Consider the following 10,417-nt stretch of genomic DNA (forward strand, 5'->3'; position numbering starts at 1 on the left):
GAGAACCCCTGAGCTTCCTGAGGCAGCACACAGATGTGCCCTGGCCTTTGGGGCTCATGGTGAGGGCTGCCAGGGCATTGTGATAAGGCTGAGCTGGAGCTTTCTTAGAAAAGCCATCAGCTGTAAGGAGAATCTCTGGCAAACAGGTGGCTGGGGCACTGGCTGGGAGCAGGTCCTGGCCTTTTCTCTTCTTTTCTTTAACCTGTTCTTAAGAGGAGCCCCCAGAACTGCAAAATGGAAAGGAAGGGGGCTGTGGGGGTGAAAGTTGCTTTTCATTTTTTGAAGTGTTGCTGTGGATTTTGGTGTGTCAAGTGGCACTACCAAAACAGCACTGGAATAACCAAACTTCAGGACTCTGCACTTAATTCCTTGAATGTGTTTGTGTGGGTGCAGGAAATGCCAAATCCCAAAGCAATTCCGTGTCTGTAACTTCAAGTGCAACATCTTTAAAAGCAAGTGCTCAGTGTGGGCTTTCCATGTGGGTGCAAATGGCCCAAGGCCTTTCTTGTGTCCCAAAAGCAAAGAACCTTTCCCTGGGAGGTTTTGGAGGGGATTCTCTTTGGGATTTCTTGTGGTGCAGCATCCCGGGTGTCCCTTCCTTTGTGCCAAGTCCAATGGGAAAGGATGGAATGGCTGCCACGTGGGCTCTGGGATAAAAATGGTTCTGTTCAAATGAGGCAGAGAATGCAAGATGAAAAATGAGCATCCTTTCATTGTCTGAAATAGTCAGGAATAAAAGTGCTGGCAAAGGACATGTTTGTGTTTGAATTGGTGTCACCTCTCCTGGGTAAAACCCCATAGTGAGCCAGCAGAGCAGAGCTATGAGAGCTGGGATCCTTGGACTTCCACAGTGGACTTAATTTTCTTTTTCTCCTCTCTTTCAGGGCAGGAAAAATCATCCAACTCCTGCCATGTTTGCCCGAAGCTTTGGTGTTGGAGCAGCCAAAGGCAAGAGGCTTCAGCAGCAGGGCTCTGCGCTGGAGGGCTCTGGTCCTGCCCACGCTGTGGGGTGAGTCAGAGGGACACAGGGCTCCCCTTTTCCTCTCTGCTGGCATGAGCTGCCATGGCAATGCCATTGCTGCCAGCCCAGCCCCAGCTGTGCCTGCTGGAGAAGGGCAGAGGTGCAGAGGCAGTGCCAGAGTTCCCTGGGGCTGCTGGAGCTGTGGTGCTGGCTGTGCCCTGAGGGCAGCTTGGGCATTGTCTGTGCAGCCCAGGGCTGCTCTGGGCCTTCCTTGGGGAGCTCTCAGTGCATGCCCAGCTCTGCCAGGGCTGGCAGCCGCTGCAGGGCTGGGTGACAGCCTCTGCTGGGGCTGGGGGCAGGCACGGCCCTGGCACAGGGGCAGGGGCAGGGCTGGCAGCATTTGGGAGCCGTGGGAGCAGAGTGAGGGGTGGTGCTGGGCACAGGGGTCAGCCTGTGCTGGTGTCAGCACAGCCCTGCAGGGCCCTGGCATCTGGGAGCAGCTCCAGCTCTCCTGGGGCCCAGGGATGGGCTCTGAGGGACTGGCTTTGCCTGTGCCTTTCCAGGGCAGCAGGAACAAGGGCAATGTGGTGCCAGAGCTGGGGCCCAGCAGGCTGTATTTCCCTCTGGGAAGGCAGAACAGACTCTGGGCTGAGCTGAGTTTCCTGCAAGGGCTCAGAATCCAGGGAAAAGGGAGTTCAGGAATTGCATCTGCTGCTGGGAACATTGCCTTAGGCTTGCTTAGTTTGTGTCTGTGAGCAGTGGGCTCTGGGCTGGAGAGGAGCTGTTGGCAGCAAAAGATGGAGTCCATGCTCTGCAGGGATGTGCAGGGAAGGACTGAGTGGGAGGGAAGGGCAGTATTTAGAAATGAGATCAGCATTTCTCCCAGAATTGGGCTGCAGCAGTGATGGGGGTGGTTGGCTTTGCTCTGGGCCTTGTTATTCCTTGTGCAATTTGCAAATTCTGCTGCATGATTTCCTGTCCAGTATCTTTCTAACAAAAAGTGACAGAAATTGAGGTTTAGGAGTAGAGCTGAGGTCCATTCACTGCACAATCTTGCCAAGGCTGGAGGACTGGGATGATGGCTGCTCTCAGCAAAGGTCACTTCTCAATGCTGTGTCAGATTTGCCTCAGTGCTGGGCAGCAAAGGTGAGGGTTTGGATCAGGAATTGTGCAAACAAGGCCTGGGTGTGGTTGATTTGTTTGTTTTTCAGTGAGCCAGGGCTGGCACAGGGAATGGTGCAGGTGCTGCTCTGGCATCAGAGCTGCTGCCCTTTGGAGCCATGTTCAAGGTGTGACCATAGAACACTTTGGGGGCTGTTTTCAGCACTCTGGGTTTCAGAACTGCTGTCCCCAGCCCGTTGCCAGCCCTGGGACATCTGCTCTGCTTCCAGGCTGTCCTTGCTGGAGCAGCCTGGTCCCTGCCGTGCCCAAGCCCTGAGACACAGAGGGAGCCCTGTGCCCAGGGGCCTTTGGCACCTTGTCAGGAAGGTGGCAGCAGCCCCGGGAGCAGGCTGGAGGTGAGAACTGGGTGTTGGGAGCTGAGGAGAGCCCATCTGGGCTGGGGGGAAGGGGCAGGAGTTTCCATGCCCCTGGAGCTTTCCTGCTGGCATGGGGCAGCACAGGGAGCAGCATTCATTGTGCCCCTCCCACGGGCAGTGCTGGCCTGGGTGTCTGTGCTGTGCCACCAGAGCGTGGCACTTGGCTGCTGTCACTGCTGTCACTGCCAGCCCAGCTGGGGGCTGTGCCCTCCTGCCAGCCCCAGCCAGGAGCTCCAGGGGTGCCTCTGGGCCCTGCTGGGAGCGTTTGCTGGGAATGTGCCCCATCCCTGGGAGCGTCCCTTTGTCCCTGGGCTGCCAGCCAGAGCTTTGGGCTGCTCAGGCTCAGGCTGGGATTGCCAAAGGCACCGAGAGGGAGCAGCACAGGGAGGGTGCTCAGAGAGGGGCTGGCAGAGCCCAGCTGGCAGGCTGGGCTGGCTGCTGCAGGTGGGGCTGTGTGCACTGCAGGCAGGGAATGTCCCCTTCCCTCAGCAGCCCTGCAGATCCCAAGGGCTCCCAGAGCAGGATTTTATTCCTTACCTCCCTTTGTGGAGATTGATTCTCCACATTGCCACGAGCAATTCTTGGATTTCTCTAGGAGCAAACCTCCCAGCAGAGCCAGATTGCAGCGGAGGCCAGAGCTGTGTTTGGAGCAGGGAGTGCTGAGAGCTGTGTCTGCCTGTGCTGCCCCAGCCTGAGCACAGGCACAGGGAACAGCCTGGGCAAAGGGATTGGGGCAATGGCTGATGCCCAGGGAGAAGAACACAAACCCACAGCCCTTCAGCCTGACAGTCCCCTCCACCCAGAGCTCAGCACACATCCTCACAGGGAAGCCCAGCAGCTGAAGGGAAAAAAAACCCACAGACGAAAAAGGTGATTTATTTTGCTGTAAAGTTATTTCAAGTTGTTATTAAAGCCCAACCAACATTTGCTCTTGATTTTGGTTGGGTGAATAACAAGCAGTGGGCACAGGTGATGCCATTCATGTGGCTGAAAACCTGGTGTGATCTAGAGGGGATCCAAGAACTGTTTGTGTAGGGCAATGGAATGTGAGGGGATGTCAGGGGCAGTGAGGTGGCATTTTGGAGGGAATTGCTGAGGTCATTGAAGGGAGACCAGCAGACAATTTCCCTGGGAAATCCCAGGCCCCTCGGGCCCACAGCCAGGACTCTCCAGGGCTGAGGGGGCAGCACTGGAGACTCCCTGTGGCCTCCTTCCTTGGCAGCAGCCAGCAGGGAAGGGAGAAGAGGATCCCTGTGGGATGAGACTGCAGAGAGCGAGCAGAGGAGCAGCCTCGGGCTGGAGAAAGGCCAAGGGACCAACACAGTGGCACCAGGGCACCTGTGAGGAACAGAATGGACACTTGGAGGCCACATGGAGGTGAGGAGTGCATGGTTTGGGCAAAATGTCAGTGAATCTCCAGAGAGATAAGGAGGGGATATTTAGGAGGGAAACGCTGAGGTGAGGAGTTCACCCAGCCTGGCACAAGCTCTGTTTGCACAGGCTGGGGCCAGAGGTGAAGGTCAACCCAAAGCCAGCCCTGCTCAGCCTCTCAATCCCAGGATAAGTTGTACAGGCTGCCCACTGAGGGATTAAAAATACATAAAACTGAAACCAAGAGCATTCATGAGATTCCTGGGAATCCCATTAACTTGTTGCCAGAGCTCCTGACACAGTTTGGAGCTTTGATGACAAGAATGCATTTCTTTATTTGGATTATTCACTGTGTGGGATAGGGGGTTTGTTTGGATTTTAAGGCCCTCATGGTGGCCCTGACACTGCTCAGGAGCTGGTAGAGAAGCAGAGTCAGAGCTCCTGGCAGGCACAGGGTGTTTTCCCCCATAGTGGATTGTGGAGCAATTGTCTGGGACCTGGATTGTTCCTCTGGGTGATGCCACTTGCTGTGGTTTGTATCATTCCACCCATTTAATTCCCAAAACTTCTCAGCCCAGGGGTTGGAGCTGACAGGGCAGGACAAAGATTGTTCTCTGTGTGGTGCAGATTTGGGGTTCCCTGTCAGCTGTGCCAGTTCTGATGAATTCTACCCATAGCCCCAAATTCCCTGCTCCATTCCCGCTGCAGTAACCTCCCAGTGCCCCATGGAGTGGGGGCATTCCCAGGCAGAGCTGCTGCCTTGGACAGCAGCTGTGTCAGGAGCCAGCAGAGCTTCCAAGGAAGCTCAGCAGCACAGGGCCAAGGCCAGGGTTCTATTCCATAGAAGTGGCTGTTGAGAACCCTCAGCCCAATGGTGTCCCTGGGCTCACTGGCCAGAACTGCCTGGAATGGAGCCCATTTCACCCCCCTGAGCTCCAGGATGGAGAACATCCAGTGGATGGTTTAGAGCAGGAGAAGGCAGTGGCCAGATGTGCTCCCAGCCTGAGCTGAGGCAGCCCCTGTGCCCAGGGGGGGACATCTCTCCCTGCAGAAGCTCAGCTCCTTTCAGAGCCTCAGCAGGGGCCTCTACAAATTCTTTTCTCTCAGGAAAGGGATGCACAGCTTTGTCTTCAGCACCCCTCCAGTGGCACCTACCTGGGAAAGCTTTCCATCACTTCTGCACTTCCAGCTGGATCCCTGGAAAACTCCAAACTCCATCCCACTGATTTTCAGGTACCTCTGAGGGCTGCTGCCTGGGCTTGAACATCTGTGGGGGAAGATGGCCTTGGCTTTGATGCTGCTGATGGCCGATGGCCTCAGGCTGGGGAGGAGGGAAGGGATTTGGGGTGGCTGGGCCACAGCTGGCAGCTGTGTGGGAGCTCTGAGCCGGGAGTTGCTGCTGAGCCCCTCTGCAAAGGGCCCGTGCCTCCATTCCCAGCAATGCCAGCTGCTCCTTGGGGTCCTGCTGGGCTGCTGGTGCTCTCTGTCCAGGCTGAAGCATTTCCAGGGGCCTGCTCAGAGCAGCCCCTGGCCCAGGAGCCACGGTGCAAGCACAGCTCCTCCCCTGCAGATGCCAAAGACACGAGGTGCTGCTGCCTTTCAGGAGCTCCTGGCCTCCTCCTGCCCTGCGCTCCCAGCCAGCTGGGACACAGCCAGGGAACACCAAGGAGCATGGCTGGCAGCCAGCAGGAGACACCGAGGCCCCTGGGCCAGAAAAACAGCCCTGGCCTCAGCAGCCAGCATGGTTTGGAGCTGGCAACACTCACCTGCAGGCAACGCCCCCCGGCACTCTCCAGAAGAGCTTTGGCCATGGAGCAAGGTAACCCTCAGGGCTTGTCTTGTTGGCTTCTTCCTGGGGAAACAAAGGGACATTGTGGGAGCACATTTACAGCTGCTGGGGAAATCCTGGCAAGGGCAGAACAATCAGGGCTATGGGGAAGAGTTTGGTGCTGCCATGTTGAGTGCCAGCCAGTTCTGCCCTACAGCCATTGCAGGGGCTGCTGTGCAAAGCAGCAGTAGCAGAAGGGAAGGAGCTGCATTTGTAGAGGAGTTCTCTTAGTGGCAGCAGTCATTGCCATCCCACACAGGGCCTTTGGAACAGCCCTGGGATTGGCTCAGGTGTTTGGAGCAGGGTGCTGAGAAGGCCAAAATTCTGGGTTTGATGCACAGCTGGGCCGCTCACTTCTCAGCATTTGACTTGATGATTCTCACGGCTCTGGAAATAAAGAACAAATCGTTTGCACTGGTTTTTTAACCCATGGGGTTTTTCCTAGCGTTTCCCTGGGGCTCCAGGCCCACCCCAGGCACAATGGGAGCGGGAGCAGCAACGCCTCGGCCCCAGCGGCCGTCCCAGAGCGGCTGCTCGTGGCTGGGAAGCTGCAGCCCCCAGCAGGGGCTGCGGGCACGGAGCAGGGGCTGCGGGCGCTGGGGCTCGTAGGGGAGCGCGGCGCTCGTGGCGTTACCGGGCCGGGGGCGCTGCGGGGCGGCGCCGTGTCCGCCAGGGGGCGCCCCGCGGGGTGGGCGGCGGCGCTGAGCGAGCGGCAATGCCCATGGGGTCCCGGGGCCGGTACGGGCGGTCTCGGTGTCCTTCCCGCTGCCAGCCGCGATCCAGAGGCTGCTCCGGGGAAGCGTCACCCTCCTGGCGAGCATAGCAGCGGCACGGCACCGGCTCCCTACCGCCGCAGCCGGAGTGTGCCTGGAGCCCCGGCGGGACCCAGCCCCGCGTTGGCCGTAGCCGGAGCGCCTGTCCCGGAGCGGCTTTTCCCGACCACAGCGATGGTGGTCCCGATCCCAGCCCCAATCCTACCTCGATCCTCCGGTCCCGGTACCCATACCCTACCCGCCGAGGAAAAAGCAGCTCGGTCTAGCTTCCACAAGAAACACCGGCAGGACCAGGATGCGAATCCCCAGGCCTAGATCCCGATCCTGGTCCCTCCCGAATGCCTTGGATCCCACGCAGCACCAGCAGCAGCCCCCAATCCGGATCTCCACCCAGTGCTCCGACCGACGCTCCCGCCATATCCCGAGATGAGCATCTCCCGCAGAAAACGGGACAGGCGCCGATCCGCCGGGATTTATGGGCGGGGGGGAGGCGGGGTCCCGGGGGCGGGGCCGGCACAGGTGCGAGGGGCGGGGCCTGCACAGGTGTGAGGGACCCCAGTGCGGCTGCGCGGGGCGGGGCCTTGGGGGATTTAAGGCGCGGGGAGGGCACAGCAGAGCCATTTGCTCCTCGGCGTTGGGTGAGGGGGGTTGCTGCCGGCCGGGGCCCTATATCTCTTTTTCTTTGCGTTTCTTTTCTTTTGTGTTTCTGTTGTGTTGTGTTTCTGTGTACTTCTCCTTTCTACCCTCCCTTCCACCCCTCCCCCACCCCCTACACCCTCCCCCCCCCCAAACCCCCCCCCCTCCCTCTCCCCCCTAGCCCTCCCCTCCCTCCCCCCCTGCGGCCACCCCTCTCTCATTCTCTACCCTACCTACCCTACCCTACTTTCCCATCCTTTGCCTTCCCTCCCCAGCCGGACTCCCCCCTGATCCCGCTCCCAGCTCCCCCTTCCCCCCCACCAGTCCCTCCCCACCCGCCCTCAATCCCGCTCCTTCCTCCACCCTGCCTTCCCCCCAGCCCTGTCCTCTGCTGTCCTGCACACCCCGATCTCTCCCCACCTTCTTCTCCGTTCCCCTGTTCTCGTTCTCCATTCCCTGCTCTCCTCCTTTTCTCGCAGCCGCGGGGCTCGGGGTGCCGGGCAATAATAAAGCCCTGAGGGCCGGAGCCCGGCGCCCCCGGCCTCGCTGGGGTCCCCACACGGGGCCGGAGCCGCTCTGCGGGTCCCCCCATTGCAGTCGAACACACCGCCCGACACCGCCGGGGCTCCGGCTTTCCCAACATCACACTGGGGGGGTCCTGGGGTGGGGGGCCCGAGTTACAGGGGCCCCCTCATTAGGAGGGGGTCCCAGGGGGGAGGGGGGGTTAGGAGGGGCCCCCTCATTAGGAGGGGGTCCCAGGGGGGAGGGGGGTTAGGAGGGGCCCCCTCATTAGGAGGGGGTCCCAGGGGGAGGGGGGTTAGGAGGGGCCCCCTCCGGAGGAGGGGGTGCCTGGGGGGGGGGGTGGGGGAGGGCCCCCTCCGGAGGAGGGGGTCCAGGGGAGGGGGCGGGCCCTGGGGGGTAATTCCCCCTCCAGGCTCCGCCCCCTTCCCCGGACCCCCTCCTCCGGACGGGGTCCGACCCCGGCCCCCTCCAGGGACCCCCTCCTCCGGACCGGGGCCCGGGGGGAGGGTGGGCGGGGACAGGAAGGCAGGGGACGGTCGTGTGTCTGGCAATTTTTTTTTTTTTTTTTTTTTCCTGTGTGTTCACACTGCAGAGCGACGTGCCCCCCTCGGCTTCCCCCCCACCCCACCCGCCCTCCCCCCCTCCCGGGCCCCGGTCCGGAGGAGGGGGTCCCTGGAGGGGGCCGGGGTGGGACCCCGTCCGGAGGAGGGCGTCCGGGGAAGGGGGCGGAGCCTGGAGGGGGAATTACCCCCCAGGCCCCGCCCCCTCCCCGGGACCCCCTCCTCCGGAGGGGGCCCTCCCCGACCCCCCCCAGGGACCCCCTCCTCCGGAGGGGGCCCCTCCTAACCCCCCTCCCCCCTGGGACCCCCTCCTAATGAGGGGGCCCCTCCTAACCCCCCCTCCCCCTGGGACCCCCTCCTAATGAGAGGGCCCCTCCTATCCCCCCTCCCCCCTGGGACCCCCTCCTAATGAGGGGGCCCCTGTAACTCGGGCCCCCCACCCCAGGACCCCCCCAGTGTGATGTTGGGAAAGCCGGAGCCCCGGCGGTGTCGGGCGGTGTGTTGGACTGCAATGGGGGGACCCGCAGAGCGGCTCCGGCCCCGTGTGGGGACCCCAGCGAGGCCGGGGGCGCCGGGCTCCGGCCCTCAGGGCTTTATTAGTGCCCGGCACCCCGAGCCCCGCGGCTGCGAGAAAAGGAGGAGAGGGGAGGACGGGGAGACAGGAGAGATGGGGGTGGTGAGGACGGGGAGGGAGAGGGGTCGGAGTGACGAGGGAAGCGGGAGAGGAAGGGAAAGGCCGAGGGGGGACAAGAGGGACGGTGGAAAGAGGAGGAATAGAAGGGAGTAGCGGAAAGGGACACGACAGGAACGAGTGGGGGAGTCGGGTTTGGGAGGAGAGGAAAGGAGCGTTTTAGGGCGAGAGGGAAGGGGGAGAAAGAAAGGGAATATGCGGGGAAGGAAGGAGGGCTAGAGAGGGGGACAGAAAGGGAGGCCGAAGCCTCCGCGCCTTACCTGCGGAGCCCGCACACGGAGCTCCCGTCCGCACCGTGCTCTGAGTGAGCAAATGGCGGCCGAAGCGATTTCCGGGGTCTAAAACACCTCGGCCCCGCCCCGCGCAGCCGCTCTGGAGCCCCGCACACCTGAGCCGCGCCCGCCGTGCACACCTGAGCCGGCCCCGCCCCTGGTCCCGCCCTTTGTGCCGCCTGGCCCCGCCTCCGTTCTCTCAGGCCCCGTCCCTTGTGCCGCTCGGCTCCGCCCCTGTCCCCGCCCCCTGTTTTCAGGCCTCGCCCCCCGCACCGCTGTCCCCCGCCAGGCGGGGGCGCCGCGCTCGCACCGCGCTCCGTGTCCGCCAGAGGGCGCCCTGCGTGGTGCCGGCCCCACACGGCCGCTCCGCACCGGGAAACGGCCGCGATCCCGCACCCGGCAGCGCCCCGTGCCCGCGCCCATCCCGGGCCCCAGACCGGTCCCGGGCCCGATGCCGCTTCCATCCGCCCGACGGGGGAGAGGCGGCACCGCCCGGCACACCCCAGCGGCGCTCTGCCCCCCACCCCCGGCCACGGTGGCGGTGGCACCGTCGCATTGCCCCGTGCCCGCGCTCCGTGGCCCCGCCCCTCGCACCTGTGCCGGCCCCGCCCCCCTGTCCCCCCGGGGCCATCGCTCGGGAGCCTCGCTCGGCGCTGTGCGAGCTCCGCCCGACGGCTGCTCCCGCCGGAGACCGCTCGGAGCCCGGGCCGCTGCGGCGGGGCCGTGACCGTGGCCCGGCCTGCGGGGGCCGAGCGCTGCCTGGCTCTGCCGGGGGGGCCCGGCCGGTGCCGCCTCTCCCCCGTCGCCATCTCGACTGGGATCGCTATGGGGCGGGAGGGGCCTGGCTCTCCTGAGCCCGCAGAGCCCCGTCCCGGTGTCACCTTCCGTGTCCCGGCGCCGCGGGCGGGAGTGGCGGGCAGGGAGCGGCAACCGCCGGCCCCGCCTTCCCGTCCCGCTCCGTCGGGCCCGGGCTCGCCGAGCACCGGCCGGGACCCGCCCAGGCCCGGGGACACCGCGGCTCCCGCCCCGCCTCCTGCCCCCGGCACCTCCCCGCCCGCCCGGCAACGGCCCCGGGGCCTCCGGCACCCGAGACCGCGGCGGGGGCTGGGCCCGAGCCCCCGAACGCCGGCCCCACGGGCCCCGCAACGCCGCGCTCCCGGCTCCTCACCCCCCGCCCATCGGCACCGGGGAGAGGCCCCACGAGTGTCCCGGCTCCGGGAAGAGCCTCGGCCGGAGCTCGGCCTCCGCTGCCGAGCGCCACGAGG

The sequence above is a fragment of the Agelaius tricolor genome, unplaced genomic scaffold (genome assembly GCF_023055355.1).
Source record: "Agelaius tricolor isolate 1412-34295 unplaced genomic scaffold, bAgeTri1.0.p SCAF_34, whole genome shotgun sequence".
In the NCBI taxonomy this organism is placed as follows: domain Eukaryota; kingdom Metazoa; phylum Chordata; class Aves; order Passeriformes; family Icteridae; genus Agelaius; species Agelaius tricolor.